Here is an 11,068-nt window from a genome sequence, read left to right as displayed (position 1 = left end):
ATTTATTGCCAGAAGACCAATCATGGGGTGCCTGTTAATTTGTTTGTTTTTTGTTTTGTTTTTTTCTTTTTTCCAGAGGTGACCACATCGACGCAGTAGTCCTAGATTGTTGAAAGAGGGCTCATTCTAACGGGAAAGTTCCAGTGCCCTTTTTAAGTGACCAAAAAAATTAGAGGGCATCTAGGCCCCCTCCCACGCTCATTTTTCCCCCAAAATCACCGGATCAAAATTCTGAGATAGCCATTTTATTCACCATAGTCAAAAAACATAATAACTCTGTCTCTGGGGACGATATACTCCCCCACAGTCTCCGTGGGAGGGACTGCAAGTTACAAACTTTGACAGGAGTTTACATATAGTAATCGTTATTGGGAAGTGTACAGACGTTTTCAGGGAGATTTTTTGGTTTGGGGGGAGTTGAGGGGGGAGGTTACGTGGGAGGATCTTTCCATGGAGGAATTCGTTATGGGGGAAGAGAATTTCAATGAAGGGGGTGCAGGATTTTCTAGTAATATTTAAGAAAAAATAATGAAAAAATAAATATGAAAAGTTTTTTCAACTGAAAGTTAGGAGCAGCGTTAAAACTTAAAACGAACAGAAATTATTTCGCATATGAGGGGTTCACCTCCTCGTAATACCTCGCTCTTTACGCTAAAGTATTTTTAGTAATTTCAACTATTTATCCTACGGCTTTTGTGATTTAGGGGTCATTCTTAAAGAATTGAGAAAAAATTCAAGCTTTAGTGTAAGGAGCGAGGTATTGACGAGGGGTTGAACCCCCTCATATACGTAATAAAAACATACGAATATAGAAGTTCGTTACGTAAGTTCATTCGTAAGTTACGTATATTTTTTACTAATGAAAACGTTCGTAGAAAATTAAAAGTTCTAGTTGCCTATTTAAGTAATCAAAAAATTTTCTCAAAATCTTCCGATTAAAACTATGAGAAAGCCATTTAGCCAAAAAAAATTAATATGCAAATTTCGTTTTAATTATTTATGTGCGGAGAGCCAAAATCAAAACATGCATTATTCAAAAACGTTCAGAAATTAAACAAAAAAAAAACAAGCTTTTTCAACTGAAAGTAATTAGCGACATTAAAACTTAAAACGAACAGAAAATACTCGGTATATGAAAGGTGCCTTTCCTCCTCAACGCGCCCCTCTTTACACTAAAGTTTTTACTGTTTTAAAAAGTAAAGTTAAGAGAAAGAGTCAAACTTTAGCGTAAAGAGTGGGGTGTTGAGGAGGAAAAGCCGGTTTTTGTTTAATATTGAACGAAAAAGGAAGTCAATATTATAAATGTTATCATATTGTCGATATTATAACCTTGATATTATATTCAATATTATATTTGATATGAAATTGATACAAAATTAGATATTATATTTTACAATATTATCAATATTATAAAACGAAAAAGGAATTCAATCTTATAAATGATTGACTATTTGAAGAGATACTTTTTCAAAAATCAAAATTGTAAGGACTATCGAATATGGCTATCCGGCATCAAAGCCTTTAATGGTCTAAAAGCCATTAATTTCGCTCTTAGATAAGCAGATTTAACACCGTCAAATAATGAAGAAGCTTAACCACAAAATTATTTCCAAGTTTCTATATAGTAGCAATCTGGCTTATGCTCTTTGAGTTCTACTTGTCACCTCTCACGTAAACCATTTCTCATGTCCATTACTGCAACAAAATTAGCATAATACTATAGTAAAAGGCTACTTTTTTGAGAGATAATGATACAAGTTTTTCAAAGAGAAGAGCCCGTGTTTTTTGTTTTGTTTTTAAGTTGGCTGTAACTTAAATCAGAGCTGCGACGGAGAAATGGACTATATCAGAAGATTTACACATAAAAATCCTAGGACTATAAAAATATTCCAAAAATCGCTGATGCGCCTAAAGACTGTAACTGGCATTTTCCAACTCCTAAATAATTTTCAAAACCGTTTGCTGAGTTGTATTCAAAGGCAGGACGAGTAAGCAAAGTATATCTGATTGCACTTCCATCCTTTTGCACTACCCTTCTGTTCCTCCCTTTGAGATCAACTTAGCGAGTGGTTTTTGGTGCTTATATTAGAAGTGTGAAGATATCAGATATGACCTTTGTACGTAAGACCGACGATTCGCTCTATAAACCTTTTGAGGGCAATACTTTTCCCCCCGATCCCAAACTCGAGACTTTGATTCCAAGATCTTGAGAAAAATTCGAAGGAATGGCAACCCTAGTCTGGATATTGACTAGTGACTATGTTAAGGTGAAAGACCGAAATCTGATAATAATGTTGACTTTCACCAGTGAATGTTCGAAATTCTTTTTTCTCTGCTTCGATTTAATCAGGTTTGCCAGTCAGATTTGTCAGTCTTATGTAAGGTTTGATGGTAAAGGTTATTTTAAATTAGGCTAATTTAGGTTATAAATCACAGAAATAGGCTAAAAACCTAACCTGTCACCATCAAACCTTGCATAAAACTGAAAAAGCTGACAGACAAAGCTGACTAAATCCAAGGAGAAAAATAGCAACTTCGAACACTAACCGATGAATGGTGATATTCTCCAGTTTTGGTCTTTCACAATAACAACTACACAGTACACATACGGCGCTGCACACTACTAGCGGCATCTATTCATGAATGGCAAGAACTAACTTTGATAGAAGTTTGGTTTAGCGAGGGGCTGCATACTTTCAGACACAGTATACATTAGGTAACCTACCTGCGCAGAGGAAATATGGCACGCCTCGACGAACAAGTGGTGCTTAAAGATGTACACCATGTATAGCAGAGTTAGCAACCGCTTGAAGTCCAAAGCTTTCAACTATAAAAGTATTCCAAACAAAATCTCTTAGTTTCAATTAAATAAAAAAAACAAGTTTTTTTTTAACTGAAAGTAAGGAGCGAAATTAAAAATAAAAACGAACAGAAATTATTCCGTATAGTAAAAGGGTTGTCCCCTCCTTAACAACTCACTCTTTACGCTAAATTTTTTTTCTTTTTCACAACTCCACTTTTAAAAAACTTTAGCGTAAAGAGTGAGGCGTTGAGGAGACGACAACACCTTTACTATACGGAATAATTTCAGTTCGTTTTCAGTTTTAATGTCGCTCCTTACTTTCAGTTTAAAAAACTTGTTTTTTCATTTAATTTCTGAAAGTTTTTGAATTAATGCATGTTTTGATCTTGACTCTCTGCAAATAATTAAAACTAAATTTGCATACTTTTTTTTTGGCTGAATGGCTTTCTCATAGTTTTAATCGGAAGATTTTGAGAAAAAAGTATCGGGGGAGGAGGCCTAGTTGCCCTCCAATTTTTTGATTACTTAAAAAGGCAACTACAACTTTTAATTTTTTTCGGATGTTTTCATTAGTAAAAAATATACGTAACTCATGAACTGACTTACGTAGCGAACTTCTATATTCGTATGTTTTTATTGCGTATATGAGGGGGTTCACCCACTTGTCAATGCCTCGCTCTTTACAGTAAAGCTTAAATTTTGTCCTAATTCCTTAAGAATGACCCCTGAATCACAAAGGCCGTAGAATAAATAGTTGAAATTACTAAAAATGCTTTAGCGTAAAGAGTGATGTATTAGGAGGAGGTGAACCCCTTATAAGCGTAATATTTTCTGTTCGTTTTAAGCTTTAACGCTGATCCTTACTTTCAGTTGAAAACACTTTTCCATATTTATTTTTCTTTATTGTTTTTTTTTAAATAATGCTAGAAAATCATGTGCCCCCTTCATGGAAATTTTCTTCCTCCATGACAAATTCCTCCATGGAAAGTTTCCCCCACATAACCCCTCTTCTCAACCCCTCCTCCCAAACCAAAAAAAAACTGAAGACGTATGTACACTTCCCAATAACCATTACTGTATGCAAATACTGGTCAAGGTTTGTAACTTGCAGCCCCTCCCCCGGGGACTGTGGGGGAGTAAGTCGTCCCCAAAGACATAGTTATAAGGTTTTTCGACTATAATGAATAAAATGGCAATCTCAGAATTTTGATTCGACGACTTTGGGAAAATAATGAGCGTGGGAGGGGACCTAGGTGTCCTCCAATTTTTTTGGTCACTTAAGAAGGGCACTAGAACTTTTCATTTCCGTTCAAATGTACCCTCTCGCAAAATTCTTGGACAACTGGGTCGATACGATCACCCCTGGGAAAAAAAACAACAAATAAACACGCATCCGTGATCTGTCTTCTGGCAAAAAATACAAAATTCCACATTTTTGTAGATAGGAGCTTGAAACTTTTACAGTGGGGTTCTCTGATACGCTGAATCTGATGGAGTGATTTTCGTTTAAGATTCTATGACTTTTAAAGGGTATTTCTCCCTATTTTCTAAATAAGGCAAATTTGCTCAGGCTCGTAACTTTTAATGGGTAAGACTAAACTTGTAGGGTAAGACTAATATCAAAATTCCGTTTTTTAGAGCTTTGGTTACTATTCAGCCGGGTCGCTTCGTTACCACGAACTGTTTGATTGACGTGCAATAGGGTTAAAGTACAATTAAGGGCTTTAACAATTGAAAAAAACATTAGAAATAAGTTTAATAATAACATTAAAAAAAAATTTTCAACGCACAATATTAAAAAGTAAATATTCAAATTAATTCATCCACGATTCATTTTGCAGCAATATTTCATGGAGAATAAATAACACAAGAGTAGCAATTGAAAATGTGTTTAATCTAAACTACTCAATTTTAAATTACCGTTAACACTTTTTTTTCGGTGTGAAGAGGTGTTAAAATAAATAGCACCAGTCCATACTTTCTCCTTTCTGACAACAACCAAGAAACGCCCCTTATTAAGAATTAATCTGGTGACAATATAAAATTGAATGAATTTGTTTTAAGTGACACATAATTCTCCCCCTTCAATTACAGTTAATGGGCTCAGAACACATCAAGGAATATTCTGAATTAAATCGTTAGAAAGAGCTCTTAGACTACTTTTCAATGGCAGTATTTTTAAAACGCAGGCTACTGATTTTGATTAATAATCGAAATACTCAATTTTACTCAAGATATTCAATTTAAATTACTCCATTGTAATCCAATATTTTTTCTTGTCAAAAAGCACTATTTGATTACCTACAGATAAACAGTACCTGTTCATGCTTTTTCCTTTTTGACGACAGATAAGTCACGACCCAGTTTAAGAATAAATCTGCTGTCAATGTAAAAATGACAAAGTTTATTTTAAGTCACATACAAAACTGTACCTCCAATGACAGAAACTGGAATAAAAACCTCGGAAGATACTGGAATAAATCTTTTATAGAGGTCTTAGTCTATCTTTTCAATAGCAGAAAGCTTTTATTTTTATTTTCTATTTTTTCCTGTTTTTATCCAGGCTTCTGATTTTGAATACTTATGGCCAATGTATTATACTTCTGTTTTGATACATTTACCATATTTGTTTGATAAATATTCTAATATTTTCCAATGAAACTATTTAAAGCTTAAGGAAAAAAGGAAACAGAAGTGAAAAAAAGAGGTGTTTAAAATTCTAGCCTACGAAAATGTCATCAAAATTCTAGTTGTTTTTCATTCCCCTCCCTTAAATGTTAGATCTTCCCGCGTTCGGATGGAAAGAAATCCTTCTTTGTAATTGGTGGTTTAAGTCCGTTTTAAGCTTTTTTTATCAGATTCATCAAAAACTTGTTTATGTCGCATGTCTTATCGATTAACACCATAAGTTCACTTTTTTATTTAGAATCTACCATTCTATCTCCAATTTAAAAATTTACTACAGCTTCGAGTGGAAAGTTTACTTTTTTTAAAGATTCAAAACCGACTTTCTTTTAACGGATTTAACTTTCAAATCGATTGAAAGCCTTATGCGTGTTTTGAAAAATGGAGGGGACATTTTACATGGCTCTGTCTAATCTATCCATTTATTTGCGTGTCATTTTAGTTTCGTCTTGTAGCAAGTTAAAATTGTACTCATGGCTATGTAGACAGTAAACCCCATGGGCTCCCAAAATTAACGATATCTGGTGCCCTCTATGTTAAGTATATTTAGAGCCCCTCATATGCGTAATAATACCTGTTCGTTTTAAGCTTCAATGCTACTCCTTACTTTCTCCTTAATTGAAAAAACTTTTTCATGTTTATTTTTTCATTGTTTTTTTATAGTAGTTTTAGAAAATCCAGGGGGAACACCCCGTAAAAGTCATAGAATCTTAACGAAAATCACACCATCGCATTCGGCGTATCAGAGAACCCTGTAGCAAAAATTTCAAGCTCCTATCTACAAAAATGTGGAATTTCGTATTTTTTACCAGAAGACAAATCACGGGTGCGTGTTTATTTGTTTGTTTTTTTTTGTTTTTTTTTTCTTTTCCCCAGGGGTCAACGTATCGACCAAGTGGTCCTAGAATGTCGCAAGAGGGCTCATTCTAACGGAAATGAAAAGTTCTAGTGCCCTTTTTAAGTGACCAAAAAAATTAGAGGGCACCTAGGCCCCCTCCCACGCTTATTTTTTCTCCAAAGTCAACGGATCAAAATTTTGAGATAGCCATTTTGTTCCGCATAGTCGAAAACCAGAATGACTATGTCTTTGGGAATGACTTACTCCCCCACAGTCTCTGGGGAGGGGCTGCAAGTTACAAACTTTGACCAGTGTTTACATATAATAATCGTTATTGGGAAGTGTAGAGACGTTTTCAGGGGGATTTTCTTTGGTTTTTGGGTTGGGGCTGAGGGGAAGTAGCTATGTGGGTAAATCTTTCCTTGGAGAAATATGTCATGGGGGAAGAGAAATTCAATGAAAAGGGCGCAGGATTTTCTAAAACTACTATAAAAAAACAATGAAAAAATAAACATGAAAAAGTTTTTCCAATTAAGGAGAGAGTAAGGAGTAGCATTGAAGCTTAAAACGAACAGTTATTATTACGCATATGAGGGGCCCTAAATATACTTTAGCATAAATAGCGAGGTATTTAGGAGGCTCGCTTTTTATGCTAAAGTATTTTTAGTAATTTCAACTATTTACTCGTCTTTCTGATTCAGGGGTCATTCTTAAAGAATTGAGACACAACTTACGATTTAGTGTAAAGAGTGAGGCATTAACGAGGGTACAAACCCCCTTGTATACATAATAAAAATATAAGAATATAAAAGTTTTTTACGTAAGTTAATTCTTAAGTTACGTATATTTTTTACTAATAGAAACGTTAGTTAAAAATTAAAAGTTATAGTTGCCTTTTTATATAACCGAAAAATTGGAGGGCAACTAGGCCTCCTTCCCCACCCCTTATTTCTCAAAATTGTCTGATCAAAACTAGGAGAAAACCACTTAGCCAAAAAAGGAATTAATATGCAAATTTCATTTTAATAATCTGTTAATCTGATTCAATACAAAAAATTCAATAAGATTGGACAAGTCCTATGGTGGAGAGCCAAAATCAAACATGCATTAATTCAAAAACGTTCAGAAATTAAATGAAAAAACTAGTTTTTTTAACTGTAAGTAAGGAGCGACATTAAAACTTAAAACGAACAGAAGTTACTCCGTATATGAAATGGGTTGTCCCCTCTTCAACGCCTCGCTCTTTACGCTAAAGCTTTTAATTGTTTTAAAAAGTAGAATTGTGGCAAAGAGTCAAACTTTAGCGTAAAGAGCGAGACGTTGAAGAGGGGACAACCCATTTCATATACGGAGTAATTTCTGTTCGTTTTAAGTTTTAATGTCGCTCCTTACTTACAGTTAAAAAAACTAGTTTTTTTTTCATTTAATTACATATAGAATTGGTCACTGGGAAGTATATAAACGTTCTCAGGTGTTTTTTTTTCTCGTGGGGGAGATCAGGGGGTTACGCGGGAGGATCTTTCTATGGAGAAATTTTTTTTATCGGGGAAGAGAATTTTCCTTGGAGGGGGCGGATTTAGCAGCATGATTTAAAAAACGATCAAAAATTAAGGTAAAAAAAACCATTTTTCAACTGAAAGTGAGGAGCAACATTAAAACTTAAAACGAATAGAAATTCTTACGTATGTGAAGAGAGTCACCCCCTTGTCGATATCTCGCTCTTTACGCTAAAGTTTTTTCCTACTTTTAAAAGGGCTATTAATTCTAATTAATTGGTCTTTGTGACTCAGGAGTCATTCTTAAAGAATTGGGACAAAATCCAAACTTTAGCATAAAGACTGAGGTATTAACGAGGGGCCACCTCCCTCATATACGTAATAATTTTTGGTTATCTTAAATTGTTGCTCTTTACTTTCAGTTAAAAAAAACTTATTTTTTTATTCAATAATTACAAGCCCAGTTTTCCATAAAGGATGTGTTATTTTGATGCAATATTGCATGGCATGTGTAATTTGTGTAAATAAATTTTGAAGGCTTCACTCATTGTGGTACGAAGGGTAAAAGGGAAGTGACTGGATGGCTGAGAGAAAGAGCTGCGTGGTGGCAGGGAGAAAGTACGCTGAGATGGCAGGGAGGTAGGGTAATAGGAGGGTTGTGGTATGGGTGTGATATGGAAAGAATATCGTTGAAAGAGTCTATTCTGTTGTTGGGTTATTTTATTTCTCTTTTTTATTATTTTATTTTAATAATTTCTGAGACCACACTGGCTAATCATGATAAAACATAAAATCGCGAAGAAAAGAAGAAAACGAAGATAATAAATAGCCAGTGAAAAAGTTGAAAAATTATGCAAGTATTTCGGTCAAAACCTCCGCTTGACCGTCCTCACTGCAAAATAAAACTAATACAAATATAAAAAACCAAACCTTAAAACAAAATACAAAACTAAAATATGATGACTTTTTCTTATCAACGGTGAAAGGGTAACTCAGATACTAAGGTTTCTTAGGTACTAAGAAAGGGTCATCATATTTTAGTTTCGTGATTTGTTTTACGGTTTGGTTTTTTATATTTTTATTAAATTTATTCTGCACTGAGGACGGTCTAGCGAAGGTCGTGACTGAAATATTTGCATAATTTTTCAACTTTTTCACTTGGTGTTTATTGTCCTCGTTTTCTTCTTTTCTTTGCGACTTTATGTTTTTTTAATTTTTATTACTGTATTAGAATTGACAAAATTGGCCAGTTTCTTATCCTACACGCTAGCAAAAACGTCAGCTCTTTCATAAGTGCAGTGTTTGTAAGTAGTAAAAAATGTTCTCCTATCTACAAATAATTGAACCTAAAACTTTGATAAATTAAATATTAATTTTATCAATGATGAGGATGTTATTATTTATTACTTCAATGGGCAGCCTCACTAAACTCCGTCAAGACTCTGGCCATGAAGGCCCATTGCTTCCAATTAAAGATGGAGGTATCGAGTGGTAGCCTTCTTTCAGAAATCATGTTCACAAGGAGGCACTTGCCAAGTGTAGCGGTGTTGTACCAGGTGTGATGAAAATCTGAACCAATTGTGGTGGAAAGTTTTCCAAGCGCGGCAGAACTGTGTATCAGACATGGCGTTCAGAGATGAACACCAGCTGATGGAAAGTGGTAACCCCTTCGAGAGGTATTTTAAGAAGCCTAAATGGAGCTCAATAGGCAAGAAATCAACAATGGTCTCGAAAATGTGCAAGATTTTTCAGTGATATGGGATTCAAAATGTAAACTGCAAAATCACTTATAACTTCAAAGAAACTAAATAGATAAGGTCTTTCAAGAAACTGAAGATGTGGATCTTTAGATGAGGAGATTAGAGCAAGTGGACAAACCAAAAATTTGGCAACATTTTTCTTGACAATCGTGTTAAATTTAATAATGAAAATGCAAGTTCACATCTGGTGCGAAAAAAAAAACACTGAATGTCACTGCTTCAGATTATTGCACAATGAATGTCACAATGTGATACCAAAAGTTACATTTTATCCCCTGAAAAAAGTGTAGCGATTCAGCCCCTCCCCAAGGCACTGTTTTGCTTAAAAGTACCTAATGCACTTTACACTCTTTTAGCAGGTAAAAATCTTTCCAGCGTGTTAGTGCAAAGCATGAAACGAGTTTCAAATGACATCTTGATTCTTTTACTATACTGTTGTATACTATTCCTCCCTTGCTGATTACATTGCCATTTTTTTTTTTTTTTTTTTTTTTTTTTTTTTTTTTTTTTTTTTTACTGAAAGCCAATGGAACCTATAAGACGAAGGTTCTATAGCGATATAGAAGCTATAGGAGCGACATTAAAACTTAAAACGAACAGAAATTACTCCGTATATGAAATGGGTTGTCCCCTCCGCAATCCCTCGCTCCATACGCTAAAGTTTGACTCTTTGCCACAATTCTATTTTTTAAAACAATTAAAAGCTTTAGCGCAAAGAACGAGGGATTGCGGAGGGGACAACCCATTTCATATACGGAGTAATTTCTGTTCGTTTTAAGTTTTAATGTCGCTCCTTACTTTCAGCTAAAAAAATTAGTTTTTTTTTATTTAATTTCATTGAGATCCGATCACCCGTTCGTAAGTTAAAAATACGTAATTTTTTCTTATTTTTCAGAATTACCCCCTCCCCCCAATAGAGCGGATTCGTTCCAATTATGTAAATCACGTATGTAAGACTTCTGATTATTTTTCCCACCAAGTTTCATCCCGATCCCTCCAATCTAAGCGTTTTCCATGATTTTATGTTTCCCCGCCCCAAACGTCCCCAATGTCACCAGATCCGGTCAGGATTTAAAATAATTGCTTTGAGACACGATATCCTTCTAAATATCAAATTTCATTGAGATCCGATCACCCGTTCGTAAGTTAAAAATACCTCATTTTTTCTAATTTTTCAGAATTAACCCCTCCCCCAACTACCCCAAAGAGAGCGGATCCGTTCCGTTTATGTCAATCATGTATCCAGGACTTGTGCTTATTTTTCCCACCAAGTTTCCTCCCGATCCATCCACTCTAAGTGTTTTCCAAGTTTTAGGTTTTTCCCTCCCAACTCTCCCCCCCCCCAATGTCACAAGATCCGGTCGGGTTTAAAATAAGAGCTCTGAGTCACGATATCCTTCTAAATATCAAATTTCATTGAGATCCGATCACTCGTTCATCAGTTAAAAATACCTTATTTTTTCTAATTTTTCAGAAATACCCCCCC

Source organism: Artemia franciscana, chromosome 15, assembly GCF_032884065.1.
Source record: "Artemia franciscana chromosome 15, ASM3288406v1, whole genome shotgun sequence".
In the NCBI taxonomy this organism is placed as follows: domain Eukaryota; kingdom Metazoa; phylum Arthropoda; class Branchiopoda; order Anostraca; family Artemiidae; genus Artemia; species Artemia franciscana.
Note: the sequence above shows the minus strand (reverse complement) of the source record.